Genomic DNA, 16,288 nt, shown 5'->3' on the forward strand with positions numbered 1-16,288 from the left:
AGCTTGTACCTGAGAGAAATCCTTGGATACACAGAATTTGGGAGGTAGAATACAAGTTTTGGCCACTGGTCTCTTTATGAAAAGGCTGTTTCTTTTCCATCTGAAGGAGAGCAGAGAGCCCCAGAGTTTGATGGTAGATGAGAAGCAGCCCCCTGGGAGGCCAAGCCACCAAATTTGTCCCTCCTGGCAGCTTTTGATTGGGAGCTATCCTTGCATATATGAAATTTAAGGCCAGATCTCAAATTTGGCCATGGCCCCTGGGTGAGGAGACTGTTCTGTTTCCATCACAAGGAAGGCAGAGAGCCCCAGTGTTTCAGGGGTAGATGACAGGTGGCCATCAGAGCCCACAGTGCCAGTGAGAGCTGGCAAGTTTTGTCTGGGAGAAACCCTTCATGTAGTGAATATTTTGGGAGGAATAGCAATTTGGTCATGGAGGAATAAGAAGATTCTTTTCCATAGGAAGGAAAGCACAGAACCCCAGTGCTTCAGGGGTTGATGAACTGCAGGCACCAGAGACCAAGGCCAGCCAGACCTGTCTGAAATGGCAGCTTTTGTGTAGGAGCAATAATTGGATATAGGACTTTTGGTGGTGGAATCCCAATATCAGCCATGGGCACCTGGAGAGGAAGGATGGTTCTTTTCCCTTAGGAAAGAAAGGGCAGAGCCCCAGTGTTTCAGGGCAGAATTCAGGCAACCACCAGAAGCCAAGGCCAGCCAGACCTGTCTGTACTCAGAGATCTTGTCTGGGAGAAAAAACCATTGAATGTAGGAATTTTGGAGGACAAGTACTAATTTTGGCCATGGGTACTTGTGCAGGAGGGACAGCTCTTTTCCATAGGAAGGAAAGCACTGAGCCTTACAGTGTCTGAAGGCAGGTGAGACCCAGCCCGCAGGAAGACAAAGTCAGACAGACTTTTGGCTGCCTAATGGCAGCTTTTCTCTGGGAGCAAACCCTGAATATTAGGAATTTTGGAGGGGAAATCCCCTTTTGGCCATGGATGCTTAGATGAGAAAAGCAGTTCTTTTCCATTTGAAGGAAAGCCCAGAGCCCCAGGGTTTCAGACGTACATGAGAAGAGACCCTCGACATGCCAAGGGCAGTTGGACCAGTCAGGCCAAGCCAACCTGACCCGTTCCCTGTTCCCTTGGATTCATGGGGCCCTGCAGTGTCACAGTGGTGGTGTCACATCGGATCCTTGGTTCCATCAGGCCCCAGATGTGTCACACTGGCCTCTTGTTTCCATGGGGCTCCAGAGTGTCACAATGGTCCCTTGCTTCCATGAGGCTTGGCGGTGTCACAGGGGTCTCCTTGGGGCTGCAGTGTCACAATGGACCCTTGGTTCCATGGGGACTCACAGTGTCAGAAGGGTCTCCTTGGTTCCATGAGGCCCTGCAGGGCCTCCTAAACCAAACGAGGCCTCCAAGTGTCATCATAACCTCCAGGATTCCATGAGGCCCCACAATGTCACAATGGACATTTGGTTCCATGGGGTCCTGAACTGTTCCATGGATCCTTAGTTCCATGGGGCCCTGGAGTGTCACAATGGACTCCTTGATTCAATGGTGCCACACAGTGTGACAACTGCCCCTTGGTCTGCCAAGACTCCATAGTGTCACAATGGCTCCTTGCTTCCATGAGGCCTTGCAGTGTCACAATGGTCTCCATGACCCCATAAGGCCTGCAGTGTCACAACAGACCATTGGTTTCACTGAGCCCCACAGTGTCACTATGGTCTCCTTGGCTCCACAAGGCCCAGAAGTGCCACAATGGCCCTTTGGTTTCACAAGGCCTCCAAGTGTAAAAATGGCCTCCATGGTTCCATGAGGCCCTGCTGTGTCACAATGGACCTTTGGTTCCATGATCCCCCAGAGTGTCACAATGGTATCCTTGGTCCCAACAGTGTCAGAATGGACCTTTCATCCCATGGACACCCACAGTGTTCACTGCAGTCCCCTTGATTCCACCACACCCTGCCATGTTATAATGGCCCCTTGGTTCCAGTGGGTCCCAAAGTGTAAGAACAGTCTCCATTGTTCCATGAGGCCCTGCAATGTCACGGTGTTCCCCTTGGTTTCATAGGGCCCCATAGTGGAACAATGGACTCTTGGTTCCATGAGGTTCCTCAGCCCCAATGGTCTCCTTGGATCCGCAGTGTCACAGTGGTCCCTATGCTCCGTGTTCCCACACTATGTCACAATGGCTCATGGTTCCATGAGGGCAAACAGTTTAACAAGGGACCCATGGTTCCATCAGGCCTTGCTGTTTCACAGTGAACTTCTGCTTCCTTGAGCTCTCACACTGCCAGCAGCAGTCTCCTTGGTTCTGCAGTGTCACCATGGACCCTTTGTTCCATGAGGTTCCGCAGCAGAACACGGTCACCTTGGTTCCGTGAGGTTCTGCAGTGTCACCATGGACCCATGGTTCCACCAGGCCCTGCTGTGTCACAATGGCCCCTTGGCTCCAAGAGGTTTCTCAGGATCACAATGTCCTCCTTGGATCCGCCGTACCACACTGCAGCATTGGTTCAATGTGGCACCAATGTGCCAAAATTGATTTTGGTTCCATGGGGTTCTGCTGTGTCACAATGGACCCTTTGTTGCATGAGTTTGCACAGTGTCACAGCTGACTCCTTGGTTCTGTGAGAAACCACTGACACCAAATCTCTGAAATATCAGAATAAGGCTCCTTAACACTGATTTGCTACTTAAGAGGGTATAATTTATTCAAGCCTGAGGCCTAGTGAGGGATAACTCCTTACATAGACATGTGATTCTACCCGTATGTTGCTTATACACAGTCACAAAATGTGATAATTTTCCCATTTCCATAAAACCCACTCCAAGTTCCTAGATTCACTCCTTGTTTTCTCTATCCCTGTACCCTTTAGCCAGATGACTTCTTCTTCTCTTCCAAACATCCTTTATGAGAAAGCAGCCCCTGCATGCCTTGTTCCTGTGCTGAAAGTTCACGGGCAGGGTAAAAATGGAATGAACCCTTTTGGTATCAGCCCCAGGCTTTGTGTGGGCAGGCAGAGGCAGGCAGGAGGCAGAGCTGTCAGCAAAGGAAGGGCCCAGCCAGGTGGGGCAGCCGGGGGATGCCGACAGCCTGCAGGGACAGAGGCGCAGGGCAGGGACACTGTGGCACAGCCTGGGCTGCACAGGGCACAGGGATGGGCAGCAGCTGCGAGACAGCCCTGCCAGAGCCAACATGGGCAGCACTTTGGCCATGGCTGCTGGGCCTGGGCCTGAGGCCATGAGTGACCCTTGCAGGCCTGGGACCTCATTGCCTCCTTGTCCCCGCTCAGCAGCCTGGCAGGGGCCGCCCCATGCTCCTGCCCTTGCCATTGCACATCCCCACATGCCAGTGCCCATCCTGGGAAGAGCCCTGAGCAAAGAGGGAGGGACAGGATCTGCCTGGCCAGGGGCTGGGGCTCAGGCCTTGTCCCTTTGCATTCCTGAAACACATCCAGCTTTGCTCAGCACCAGAGACACCTTTGCCTTGTTTGTTCCCAGCTGCCATCACTGCCTCCAGTGTTCTGCTCTGACTGGAACCTGGGGACACTTTCCCAGTCGTACCCCTCAGTGGAATACATTAAAACTTCATGAAACTTTGGAGTCTAAATTTAACTTTGAGTTCTTGAAAAGTTTTTTGAAGACACTCTCAGGGACTGAGTCTGATGTAAACAACATTAAAGCCCTGAGAGGTTCATTAAAATTTTCCAAGTCATGTTATGGAGAAAGATTTCAAACACCTTGTAAAAAAATACACATTCTTATTTTAAGGGATGTATTTTATTTTATTTCTCTTTAGAGCAGAGGTGTTGCAGCATTCTGTGATTGATATTGACCCAGGGTCTCTCCTCAGCAGCTCTGGCCTGCTCACAGAAGCTGTGCCTGGAGCTCTGACCCAGTGTGGACAACCTTGCTCCACATTGCCCAGCCCCATCCTGTCTGTCCTCACTCCCCTGGGGCCTGCTGTGCTTGCAGAGCTGGCTGCACCCAGCCTAAGAGGGGTTTTCCCTTTTTGTACTTTTTGCAGCAATCTCAAACTGCTGAGTTTCCCCAGTGCAAACAGACACACTGCTCAGGTGTGTGCCAGCCCCAGGTGCCACCAAAGGCATTGCAGAGCTGCCCTGGGCCAGCTGTGAGGGTGGATCATCAGCCCAAGCTGCACTGGGCCCCTGCAAGGGGCTGTGGCCATGGGCACTGCACTGACCCCACTGCTGGGTTTGGCTGCCACGGCCACCGAGAGAAATGAAACTGTCCTTGGAAACACTGTGGAGGACTGGGACATACTGGGGACACTGGGAACAGTGTGGGAGACACTGGGACATACTGGGAGTGACACTGGGGAGGACTGGGACAACCTGGGAACATGAGGAATGCTGAGGGGGAATGTGGGTGGACTGGGATGGACTGTGGGGTACACTGGGACAGACTGGGAGTGATAGTGGGGCAAGCGGGGCACACTTCGGACATTGCAGGAAAGACTGGGTACACTGGGGCATCCTCTGGATGAAATTGGGGTGAACTGGAAGGGACTGGGAGTAAACTCAGGTGTATTGGGAGTGACTGGGCTGTACTGGGGATGAACTGGTCTGTACTGAGAGAGATTGGGGGAGGGTGAATGGGCTGTTCCCACCTCCACCGCATCCCATTTGCCGAGGCTCCCGCCCATCACTGCCTGTAGCCAATCAGCGCTAGGGATCCAGGCCTGGGGGAAGTGCCTAGGGTAGGCGCCATCTTTTCTTTTTGCCTACAACTCCCGTCATGCCCCGCGGCCCAATTGAACCCGATTAGAGCCGGAATTAAGACTCCCGTCATGCCCTGTGCTCTACAGAACCCGCGGGATCCGCCCCCATCTGTCCCATAAGTGTCCCCCAGAACCTCCAGGATCCCTTCGTGCCCCCTCAGCGCCTATTCGGCACCCCCAAAGAGTCCCCGGACCCCCTGACTGCTCCCAACCCCACAGATGCCTGCTACAGCCACTTCTGGGATTTCATCTCCTCTCATCCCCCGCGGCCCCAGAGCCCCTCAGAACAGTCCCGCGCCTAAAACTCCTGCCGTGCCCCGCGCCCTATAGAGCCCGCTTAGAGCTCCCCGAGCTACTCCCAAGAGCTCCCAAAGCGTTTACGTTCCCCCAGAGGATCTCAAGTCGCGGCTCGGACGCAGAAGTATCCCCAAGTGCCTTCCCGGACCCCCAAACATCGTGTTCGAGCCACTTCCGGGACTACGGCCCCCATCATGCTCCGCAGCGCATGTAAGCACTACTTTAGTCCGGACTTCATCTCCCATCATGCCCCACGCCTTACCGAGAGCCATTTCTGCTGCGGGTCGAACTCCCGTGATGCTCCGCGGCCCCGTTAAACCGTATGATACCCGCGCCTACAACTCCCGTCATCCCCCGTGCCCCAGGGAGCCCAGTTCGAGTCCCCCAAGGGCCCGCCGGGACCCCGAAGGGCCCCTAATTCCCGTCTCCGACCTCCAGGGGCTCCCGTGGAGCCCCAAGTTCTGCCTCGGACCCCGAACTGTCCCTCAGAATCCCTGAGTGCCCCTCCAAGTGCCCACCCGTCTTCCACAAGTGTTCTCAAGACCCTCAAGTTCTCTCTGAATTCCCTCCCCAGACCCGAAAATGCCCCAAATGTGCCCGAGAAATGTCTCCTGGTAACCCAAAGTGCCCCCCGCCCCTGACCCTGTATTGTTAAAAGATGATAAAAAGTCTATAAATATATCTAATTACCAGAAAGAGGAATAAATAAATAGCTACTAGAGCTTATTAAATTAATGAATGTGTGAAAATCGCCAATCACTTGTTTTTAAAATTTTAAAAGTTTAATTGGAATAAAGTGGGTATAAAAATAGTAATACAATTAGAGTAATAATAATTTGGACAAATTGAATTAGGACAATATGAGAGAATAAAGACAAAGAGTTACGGACGTCCATGTACCTTTTTATGAGCCCGAAAAAGGACACCTGTTATCAAAGGATTAACGCTTAAACCAATAGCATTTTTGTGAGATGCAAAGCTGTGTTTCGTGTCAGGTACAAACAGGTGATGTGTGTACTTGTAAATGCAAATGTGTGGACATGGACAATGGGATAGTTGCAAATTCTAATAATATCTGAGGAAAATAAAGCATGGAAAAAGGCCTTTGAACCTATCTTTTGTTTGCAATTAACCCTGGTTGATTTAGGAGCATTGGAATTAAGGTGTTAAAGATGTTGCTTTTTGCTTGCATTTAATCCATAAAAAGCTCTGCAATCATAACCTTTTGAAATATAATTTTAGAATATTACTTGTATCCTTGAAACTATAGCTTTGGAACATATATAAAGGAAATACGTTTATCTCATGCCTTATGGAAGCAGAGAAAAACAGCTTGAGAAAGGAAGATGAACATCACCTCAAGGGTTTATGGTTTCGACCAAAGGGAAGCTGGACATCACTGTTATGAGATTTATAGTCTCTGCATTTAAAAGGTGGACCCACATCTGGGGAGCTGGACCCCACCAGATGGGATTCGTCTTTCTTCTTTCGGAAACTGGACCGTCACCATCTGGGGATACTCCTTTGAGATACATCCTGAGAAATTTAAATCACAGTAGTGTATAGAACTGTGATGTAATAATTTGGAGTAAAAATTGCTGATGAGTAAAAATTGGAAATAGAAACTGCTGAAAAAAACTGATGAGTACCCCTATAAATACCTGTAACCCTCAATTATCAGTGTGCAGTTGGAGGGAAAACTTCCCCCACTGTACCCAGCGCTGTATTGCTCATACTTTACCATATTAAATTGATTGCTGCTTGAACATTGGCCTAGTCAAGCTTCTTATTCACAACAGATTTGGTGCATTGGCCGGGAATTTCCAAATCCATTGAGGGAGACTCCTGATCTCAGGTAGGCGCCCCACCTTGGAGGCTTCTGCCTCCAGTGGCCCTGAGTGACGGGGGAATGTCTCAGGGAAGAGGAAATCCATAAGGTAAAGTATGAGCAAAGAATTTTGAGTTCCCGGAGTAGACTGCAGTAAATTCACCTGTAATAAACTCGTGCACAAAGACCCAGGCGAGAAAAGGAGGCTGTAAGTATCACTTGGTTTGGTGGGATAAGAACGGGTGTAGGTGTGTAAAATGTGAATGGTGTGTGTATGAGACGTGACCTAGTCATGACACAAGTGAGGCGTTCTTCTAACCTCGGTTTCGCTACTCCGCGAGGGGTGCAGCAGATGAAGGAACAAAGCGTGTGGAAGAGGATTTTCTGTATATAAAAGGTTGGGGTTGGGGGGGCTGTGATAAGATAATAGTTATGGAGAGGATTTTTTTATTCCTTGTAGAAAATCAGAGGTAGGAGGCGTTTGAAGGGATTTATATTAAGGAAATTCCTGACAAGAAGGCACTAAAGTCTGAACAAATGAGCTAAAGGCGAGTGAGGGAACACCTATTCGGGAAAAATGGGTAAATACCAAAGCAAAACCCAGGAGCTGGTATAAACCAGCAGGAAAATAAAGGTACTGAAAGTACTGGAAAAAGAGAGAGCATTTTGCCAGATATACTCAAGGACAGCCCCCTTTAGGTAATGTTAAAATTGTGGAATAAATATGAATCCAGGAGAGGAAAAAGTAAAGAGAAAATGATACAATATTGTGTGGTAGAATGGACTAAGGAAATGATACGACCTGATAATTTATACTGGCCAATGTACAGGTCGTCTGAAGGGTGGATCTGTAAGGCCTTGAATGCCTATGTAAATAAAAAGGACCCTATTATCCAAGAAGAAAGTGATTATGCTGCTTTATGGCATGGGTCCTGGCCTACTCCCCTGTATGCATTAAAAACCAAAAAGGAGAGGGATCAGTGGGACCCCTTAGATAACCTTCCCCCCCCTTATCTACCACAACCAGCTGCACTGGCAGAGGTGCCTCATCCAGCACCTAACCCGGCACCCTTTGCACCCATTCCAGCACCCCCTGCACCGCAAGGCCCGGTGGTTCCACTCCCGCTGCCACAAGCCTCGGTAGCTATGCTCCGATTGCCACAAGCCCCGATAGCTCCGCTCCCATTGCCACAAGCCAGGGTGGCTCTGCTGCTGCTGCCACAAGCCCCGGTGGCTCCGCTCCTGGTACTTGATTCACCACCAGCACACAGAACGAGAAGCCAGGAAAGGGCACGAGCAGAAAGCAGTGGGGATAGCAATAAAGAAGGGAAGGGGGGCAGCTGTACCCATTGAGGGAAGTACTATTAGTAGGAAATCAAGGGAGACCAGTCATTGGGTATGTGTCAGTACCCCTAAAAACCAGGGATGTAAGGACTTTTAAAAAAAGAAATGAGAAGGTTACTTGAAGATCTTCTGGGGGTGTCTGAATGGCTAGATCAGTTTCTAAGAACCAGACGGAGATTCAGTCAATTTTAAGTATTTTTTTTACAGCAGAGGAGAGGCAGCTGATAAGACAGGCTGGCAGGAGAATTTGGGATAGGAACCACCAGCAGGGACCTTTAGGAGAAATGAAATGGCCCCTGGCAGCCCCTAACTGGGACCGTAACAACGACCAAGATAGTCAGAATATGGTGGATCTCAGGAATATAATTATTCAGGGAATTTGAGAAGCAGTCTCCAGAGGGCAAAATATTAGCAAGGCCCTGAATGAACGTCAGGGGAAAGATGAGTCACCCATAGATTGGTTAGAAAGAATAAGGTAAAGCATACAAATGTATTCAGGATTAGATCCTGATACAGCTGTGGGGAAGCGTTAATCCAAACTCAGTTTGTGGTGAAATCATGGGAGGAAATTAGAAGGAAACTTGGAAAGTTAGACGGCTGGCAGGAGAGAAATTTGCAAGAATTGTTAAAGGAAGCACAGAGAGAGCTATGAAGAGAAGGCAAAAGCTAAAGCTAAGGTTTTCATGGCTGCAGTAAAAGAGGTTCAGAACAGTAGTGCATCTTCAAGTAATGCTAAAAGCATGAGAAAAATAACAGGTGAGGGTTCTAAAAGACCTACTTGCTTTTACTGTGGTATGGAAGGACATGTTAAAAGGGTTTGCAGGAAGTGAGAGGCAGATCAAAATCTGTTTATAGAGGAAAATTAAGAGTAGTTCCCCAAGGTGAAGAAGTCACCAGCTGCTGAAAGATCAACAGTGCAAAGATTACCAAAAAGATGCAAAATCAGCCGGAAAACAGCTCAAGTAATTAGAGCAAAAGGGGAGGCCTTTAAGGTTCCCATTATTGAACAAGTACTAATTGAAGCAAAAGGAAAAGTGGATATTAGTGATCTATTACTAGCTTCAGAAGCAGAATGCAATCTTTTGGGAAGGGACCTGATTATTTTGTTAAGAAAAGATAAGGTGAGGACAATTTACACAGACTCAAAATATGCTTTTGGAATTGTGCACACATCTAGATAGAAAGAAGTTTGATAAACACTCAAGGGAAGAAACTGATCCATCAGGAGTTAAAAATCAGAGTGCTTGAAGCCCTGAAAAGACCTAAGAGAACAGCTGTAGTACATGTAAGAGGTCATCAACAAGGGTCAAGCTACTTAGTAAGAAGAAAAGGAGGCAGCTTGTAAACTAAAAGAGACTATTCAGCTGAACACTATAGCGGAAATTCAAGAGAAGCTGCCAAAAAGCTATAGTACTCAAGAGGAAGAAGCTATAAAAAATTAGAAGCTAAGAAAGAGCTGGGAAAATAGATACTATCAGATAAGAGAGAGATTTTACCTAAAGCTTATGCTAGAAGGATTTTAAGCCAGTTGCACCAACATACTCATCGGGGAACAAGAGACTTATGTGATCATTTTTTAAAATATTATGGATGTATTGGAATTTTTGAGATAGCAAAACGAATAACACAGGAGTGTTTGACATGTCAAAAGGTTAACAAAAAGGTAATGAGACAAGCTCCAGCTGGCGGTAGAAAAATAGCCTACCGACCATTTGAAAGGGTTTAGGTAAATTATACTGAATTACCAAGGGGGGGCAGAGGAAATACTTGTTAGTATTAGTAAATCAACTGACTCATTGGGTGGAAGCCTACCCGGCTGCCCGAGCCATGGCAAAGTTTGTAGTTAAAATGTTGTTAGAACAAATCATTCCTCGATTTGGGGTTATCAGGGCCATTGATTCTGATCAGGGCTCCCACTTTACTTCCAGCATTATAAGAAGAGTAATACAAGCTATGGGTATTTCCTGGGAATATCACACCCCTTAGCACCCCCAGAGCTCTGGGAGGGTGGAAAGAATGAACCAAACTATAAAACAGCAGTTAACGAAATTAATGATTGAGACCCAAATGTCATGGGTAAAATGTTTACCTTTAGCATTGCTTAATATAAAGACACTTCCAAATGCAGATACGGGACTTTCTGCATATGAGATTCTTTATAGAATGCCTTATTCCCAGGAAGTACCCCAAACATCAGTAGTCACTGCCGATATGACTATTCAAAAATACATCCAGAAGATGGGACAACATGTCCTAGAACTAAGGGAGAAAGGGGTAATTGCTCAATCAGCCCCTCTCAGATTTAGCATACATCAAATAAAACCAGGTGACTGGGTGCTGATTAAAAGCTAGAAGGAAGAAAGTTTGTCTCCCAGGTGGGAAGGTCCATATTTAACTCTGCTGACCACTGATACAGCTGTCCGAACTGCGGAAAAAAGGTTGGACCCACACGTCGTTGGTCAAAGGACCAGCGGAACCACCGACAGAGACGGAACCCCAGACAGAGACGCCTGCTGAATCCCAGTGGAGAATTGCATCTACCCCCGGAGAACTGAAAACCAAGGTAAAAAAGGACTGATGTATGTCACGAAAACACTCCTACCTTAAGCTGCAAAACCAGTTGTACTCACGAGAGGTAGAATGCACTACTCCAAACTGTAAGTGTTATCCATGGGGTTGTTTTAAGTGTATAGAGTGTGAAGAATTTTGGTATACAAACCTACCAAGGGGACAGATCCCTAATGCTCTCTGCTGTAATTGTATGAAAGAAATAGAGAAAGAAACTGATAAAACTTTGTAGGCTGCAGTACATGGAACAAGAGTAGAATTGATTTGCAAGAAGTACCAAAGGCCAAATTAGAAAAAGTAGAGTGTGACAAGAACAATTGGATACCGGACAAATACCAAATTAAAGCAAAAGAGTGGCAGGAAGCCAAGTATCGCTGGAAGAGGGGGAGGCACATACACCAACCCTATTGTAGTCGCACATCCCCTGAACTTAAGAGCCAATTGGCCTAAATTAAAAAGAATCGGGCCACAACCATGAAAAATAGAAATCTGAAGGCTCATGAGGCAAAAGGCAAAAATTAAACAAAAGATATCAGTGACTGAATCCCAAGGTATAAACTCTGCTACCAAGATGATCTTCATCTCAGCTCTTGGATGCAACCCAAGGGGCCTTGAGAGAGGAAGAGAGTTAAACCCTCTGAGAATTATTTTCACTGTATTGATCATTGCATCCCAGGCAATGGGCCTTAATAACCGCACTCCTGAACTCCACATAATCCACGAGTGAGCTGCAGGATCAGAGCCTGTTGCTCCGGATGTCTGTGACAAATGCAATCACACTGTCTAGATCGAGAGAAGAGTAGCCGGCAGAAAGAATAATAGATTATTATGAGCTAGCCACTTAGGCTCAAGACAGAAGCTGGAGAAATAAGACCCCGATTTACCTATTGAATAGGTTGATTGGACTGCAGGCAGTGGTAGAGGTAGTCTCGAATCACTCCTCAGAGGCCCTGGACTTGTTAAGCTGGCAGCACACTCAGGTGCGGACTTTTGTGTACCAGAATCGAATAGGATTAGACTATTTGCTTGCTAAAGAAGGGGGGGTGTGTGGAAAATTCAGTGAGTCAGAATGCTGTGTTGAGATTCATGATTACAGAGAAACCATCCGGGGTTTAGCAGCAGAGATCAAAAGAGTGGCTCATGTCCCTGTCCAAAATTAGAATTCCATTCTTCAAGCCTCATGGTGGGACCAGATGCTTAGAGGAAGAACTTGGTGGAAAAAAAATAAGGTTCCTGATATTGTGCTCATTAGCGGGGTTATTGCTTCTACCTTGACTTATTCCATGTTTTATCTGACCAATCCACTCAGTTATTCAAATCATGCAGATTGCGGTAATGCCTGCTGACTCAGAATTGGCTACTGGAGAAGTTAGTCAATTTGAGAAAACAGCTAAGATAACCAAAATAATGAAATTAAAGAAAAGAGACCAAAAAGAGAAAGCTTCCAAAGTTTTGGCCAGATTTGAAGCCCAGACACAAATGAGTAAGATAAATGAAAATTTATACAAGCAGAGGGGGGACTGTGAAATACAAAGCTGTGTTTCGTGTCAGGTACAAACAGGTGATGTGTGTAGTTGAGAATGCGAAATGTGTGGACCCCGACAATGGGAGAGCTGTGAATTCTAATAATAACTGAGGAGAATAAAGCATGGAAAAAGGCCTTTGAACCTATCTTTTGTTTGCAAATTAACCCTAGTTGATTTAGGAGCATTGGAATTAAAGATGTTACTTTTTGCTTTCATTTAATCCATAAAGAGTTCTGCAATAATAACCTTTCGAAGTATAATTTTATAATATTCTTGTGTCCTTGAAACTATAGCTTTGGAATATATATAAAGGAAATATGCTTATCTCACGCCTCATTGAAGCAGAGAAAAACAGCTTGAGAAAGGAAGATGAACATCACTTCAAGGGTTTATGGTTTCGACCAAAGGGAAGCTGGACATCACTGTTATGAGATTTATAGTCTCTGCAATTAAAAGGTGGACACACATCTGGGGAGCTGGACCCCACCAGATGAGATTCATCTTTCTTCTTTCAGAAATGGGACCGTCACCATCTGGGGATACTCCTTTGAGATACATCCTGAGAAATTTAAATCACAATAGTGTATAGAACTGTGATGTAATAATTTCGAATAAAAATTGCTGATGAGTAAAAGACTGGAAATAGAAACTGCTGAAAAAAAAGCTGATGAGTACCCCTATAAATACCTGTACCCTCAATTATCTGTTTACAGTTGGAGGGAAAACTTCCCCCACTGTACCCAGCGCTGTATTGCTCATACTTTACCATATTAAATAATAAACTGATTGCTGCTTGAATATTGGCCTAGTCAAGCGTCTCACTCATAACACTGTTAGCTGTGCTCTTCTGTGGGTTGGCCATGGCACTTGGTGATTAATATGCTGTCATGCTGTGAACTGAATTAACACCTTACAGGGCTGTGTTTACTGGGCCTGCTGGATCAGTGCCCACTTCCTTCCTCTGCTCCTCCTCGCTCCAGGACTGTGAGAGACCAGCATGGGGTCAAAGACCCTGCAGTATCATTACCCTCTGGTAATGCTCAGAGGTCCTCTAAGGGCTGGGTAATGCACAGCATCTGGGTGTGGGGCCTGTGCTAAGGAGAAAGAAAGAGTCTGTGAGAAAGCTGAGCTGCTCGTACATGGGACTGCAAAAATGACAGGAACTTTTTGGCATATAAAGCTTTCCTTCCAGGTCAGAGACCAGGGAAGGCCTAATCAGCTGTGGCCCCACAGGGCAAGTCTGTGCTAACTCCCAGCACCAGGTGCAGGGCTCCTACAACAACAGCACAGCTCTGTGGAAGAGCCCAGCCTTGCATCTGGGTTCCTGCCTGCTTCCCCTTTGGAGACAGCTGTGGCCCTAGGATTTGTGTCTGAGGGAGAGCTCCATCCTTGGGCCTCCTGATCTTTCCCAAGTGGCCAAATGGGGATGCACCAGCAGCACTGCTGGGAAGGTGCTGGCTCAGTGGCTGTTTGTTGAGACTGTGCCCCCCATATCAGCTTTATGTGTGTGTGTGGGGGGGTGCTCTGGTGGGTGTGGTTACACACTCACTGGCCTTGGCAGAGCACAAGTGGGAACCTTTGAAGGTTCCAGCTGCTGTAAGGCTCAGGAGGCAGAGCTGGTGCTAGGCACAGTGTGGTAATGTGCTGAGGGATAGGTGAAAACAGTTAATAACACACCCTCAGCAAATCACTGAGGGCTGATGGGAGGCACAGACTTGGTGGAGTTGCTCAGACACTGCGGCTCCGCCGTGCAAAGCAGCATGGCTGAGCTGGTTGTTGGTCAGGTAAGGGCTCAAATATATTTCCTGCAACTTGCTCCAGCACAGTTCAGCCTGGAAAAAAGGCATTTTTCCAAGTGTAGGGGAGTCAAGCTCCAATAAATGTCAGCTGAGCCCTGGTGCTTGCTCCCCTGCATGAAGCCTCAGTGAGGCACCAGGGCCTCCTGTCAGCAGGAGGGGAAGGGAGATCAGAGTTGTTGGAAGAATACATGACTGAAGGCTGAGCACAGGGTTGGTGGTGCTTTGCATGGCTCTTGCATGACACCCAGGCTGGCTGTGGCAGTGTGAGCTAACCTTTTGTTTTGCATCAGGCTTTATGCCAGAGCCAGCCCCAGGCTGCACATTTTCACCCAAATCCATTTTTGTTGTTGCAAGACTGCCATACCTGCCACTGGGTTTCAACCAGTGTTACCAGCAACACAGGTCTGTTGGTGTGAGTGAAACACTCACACAAGCTCTTTACAGCTTCAGCACAAATTGCAATACAGGAAAGAGGCCTTCTCCTCACAGCCCCAACAGATAAGGCTGAGTAAGAATCCCAAGCCAGGACAAACTTCTCTGCCATCCCTAACCCATGCCACACATAGACTGAGGGATAGGAGTTTGCAACAACTGGAAACTGCCCTTGACCCACTGCTTTACCTGGAGAGGATGCAGCTGTTCCACAGGGGCGCAATGGCTGGTCATGGTGTGGAGACGTTTCTGCTGCTCAATGTCCCATAGCTTATAGGGGCCTGAGTAAATATATGTATTGCAGTAAGAGATCTCTGTATTGTATAAGTGACCCTGCCCTGATTCTAGTCATGTAAATGGGCTGCAGTTGCAATGTCCTTGATTGGGTAGCAGCTGCAGCCCGTGGAGGTAGCTGGGATAAAAGGGGGTGGGGCATTCAAGGAGAGCTGGAGAGGAGCCCTGACTGAGAATCAATAACAACACTGCTGTGAAGAGCTGCTGTGAGAAAACCACCCAGAAGGTATGAGACCCTAGAAATATGATATACAACAATATAAATGCAACAATAGCTGGAGAGGCAAAGCAAAAAGTTCTTCAGAAGAAACCCAGTCCTGTTTCTATGCCCTAGGAACCTCACTGCACAGACTCTGGCATTCAGCTTTCTCAGTAAGGGAACAGAGAAAATGTGTATCTCATGACTATAGCACAGAAGGTAACACTGCTTATCAGAAAACCCCCAAACCAAACCCTGCCTTGCACACTGGGCAGTTCCACCCCACACCAGGGAAGACAAGTCAGGTGCATGGCATCCTTCCTCTGCCAACCAAGGTTTTGTCCCCAGGCCCCACAGTTCTGTCAATCCCTTGAAAACACCTCTAGTTTTACTCCTGCATTCACCTGAATCTCAGCACTACTTGTGCCAACAGCAAGGTAGTCTCCTTCTTTAATCCATGACGCAGAGGAAATGTAAACATCTGGATGCTCCATCTGCAGCAGGGGGATAATCTCCCTAGTAGTGTGATTCCACAGATAAACAGTGTTATCCAGAGCCACTGCCAGGAAGTTCTGGGAGCTCCAGTCTATGAGATCCAGTTCTACAATTTGAAAGAGCAATGCAGGTCACACCATGCTTGGCTAGAGAGCCCTGCCCTTCACCCGTGCTGATGCAGCAGGTGCGGGTGCACATGTGCACACACACACGTGCAGGTGAGGGGCAGCCTTCTGAGTGTCACTATGCCCAGCTGCTGGGGCCAGGTACCCTGCTCCAAGGCACCTACACTGTGCCCTAGACCACTGTCCCGCTAAGGCCACACAGGGGCACTCCAGAAGGGGTCTGTGCTAGCCTGGCTACACCAAATAATACAGATAGCCCAGTTACACTGTCCTAGGAACAGCAATCCAGTGCAGAATGTTCTGGATGCCCAGCACTCAACCCTGTAGCCTACTTACAGTAGTCGTTGAACATCTCTGGTGCATCCAAGAGCCGTTCTGGCTTTGAGGGAATATTTCTGCTATTCTTCCTGCTGAATCCAGGTGCCATTTTCTGACTGTAGAGCACTTTCAGGTTATTCTGATAGCCTGTGTGCAGGGGAACAGGTTTGTTAACCTGAGTTCGTTTCCTCCCAGCTGAGTGCTGCACACCCACCTAGGAATCCCTTGGAGTGAAAATGAAGTCGTAAGAGAAACACTCACAAGCCTGCAGTGCACTAAAATCACTGGCAGTATGAACTGCTGAACAGGGG

The sequence above is a fragment of the Melospiza melodia genome, unplaced genomic scaffold, assembly GCF_035770615.1.
Source record: "Melospiza melodia melodia isolate bMelMel2 unplaced genomic scaffold, bMelMel2.pri scaffold_18, whole genome shotgun sequence".
NCBI lineage: Eukaryota > Metazoa > Chordata > Aves > Passeriformes > Passerellidae > Melospiza > Melospiza melodia.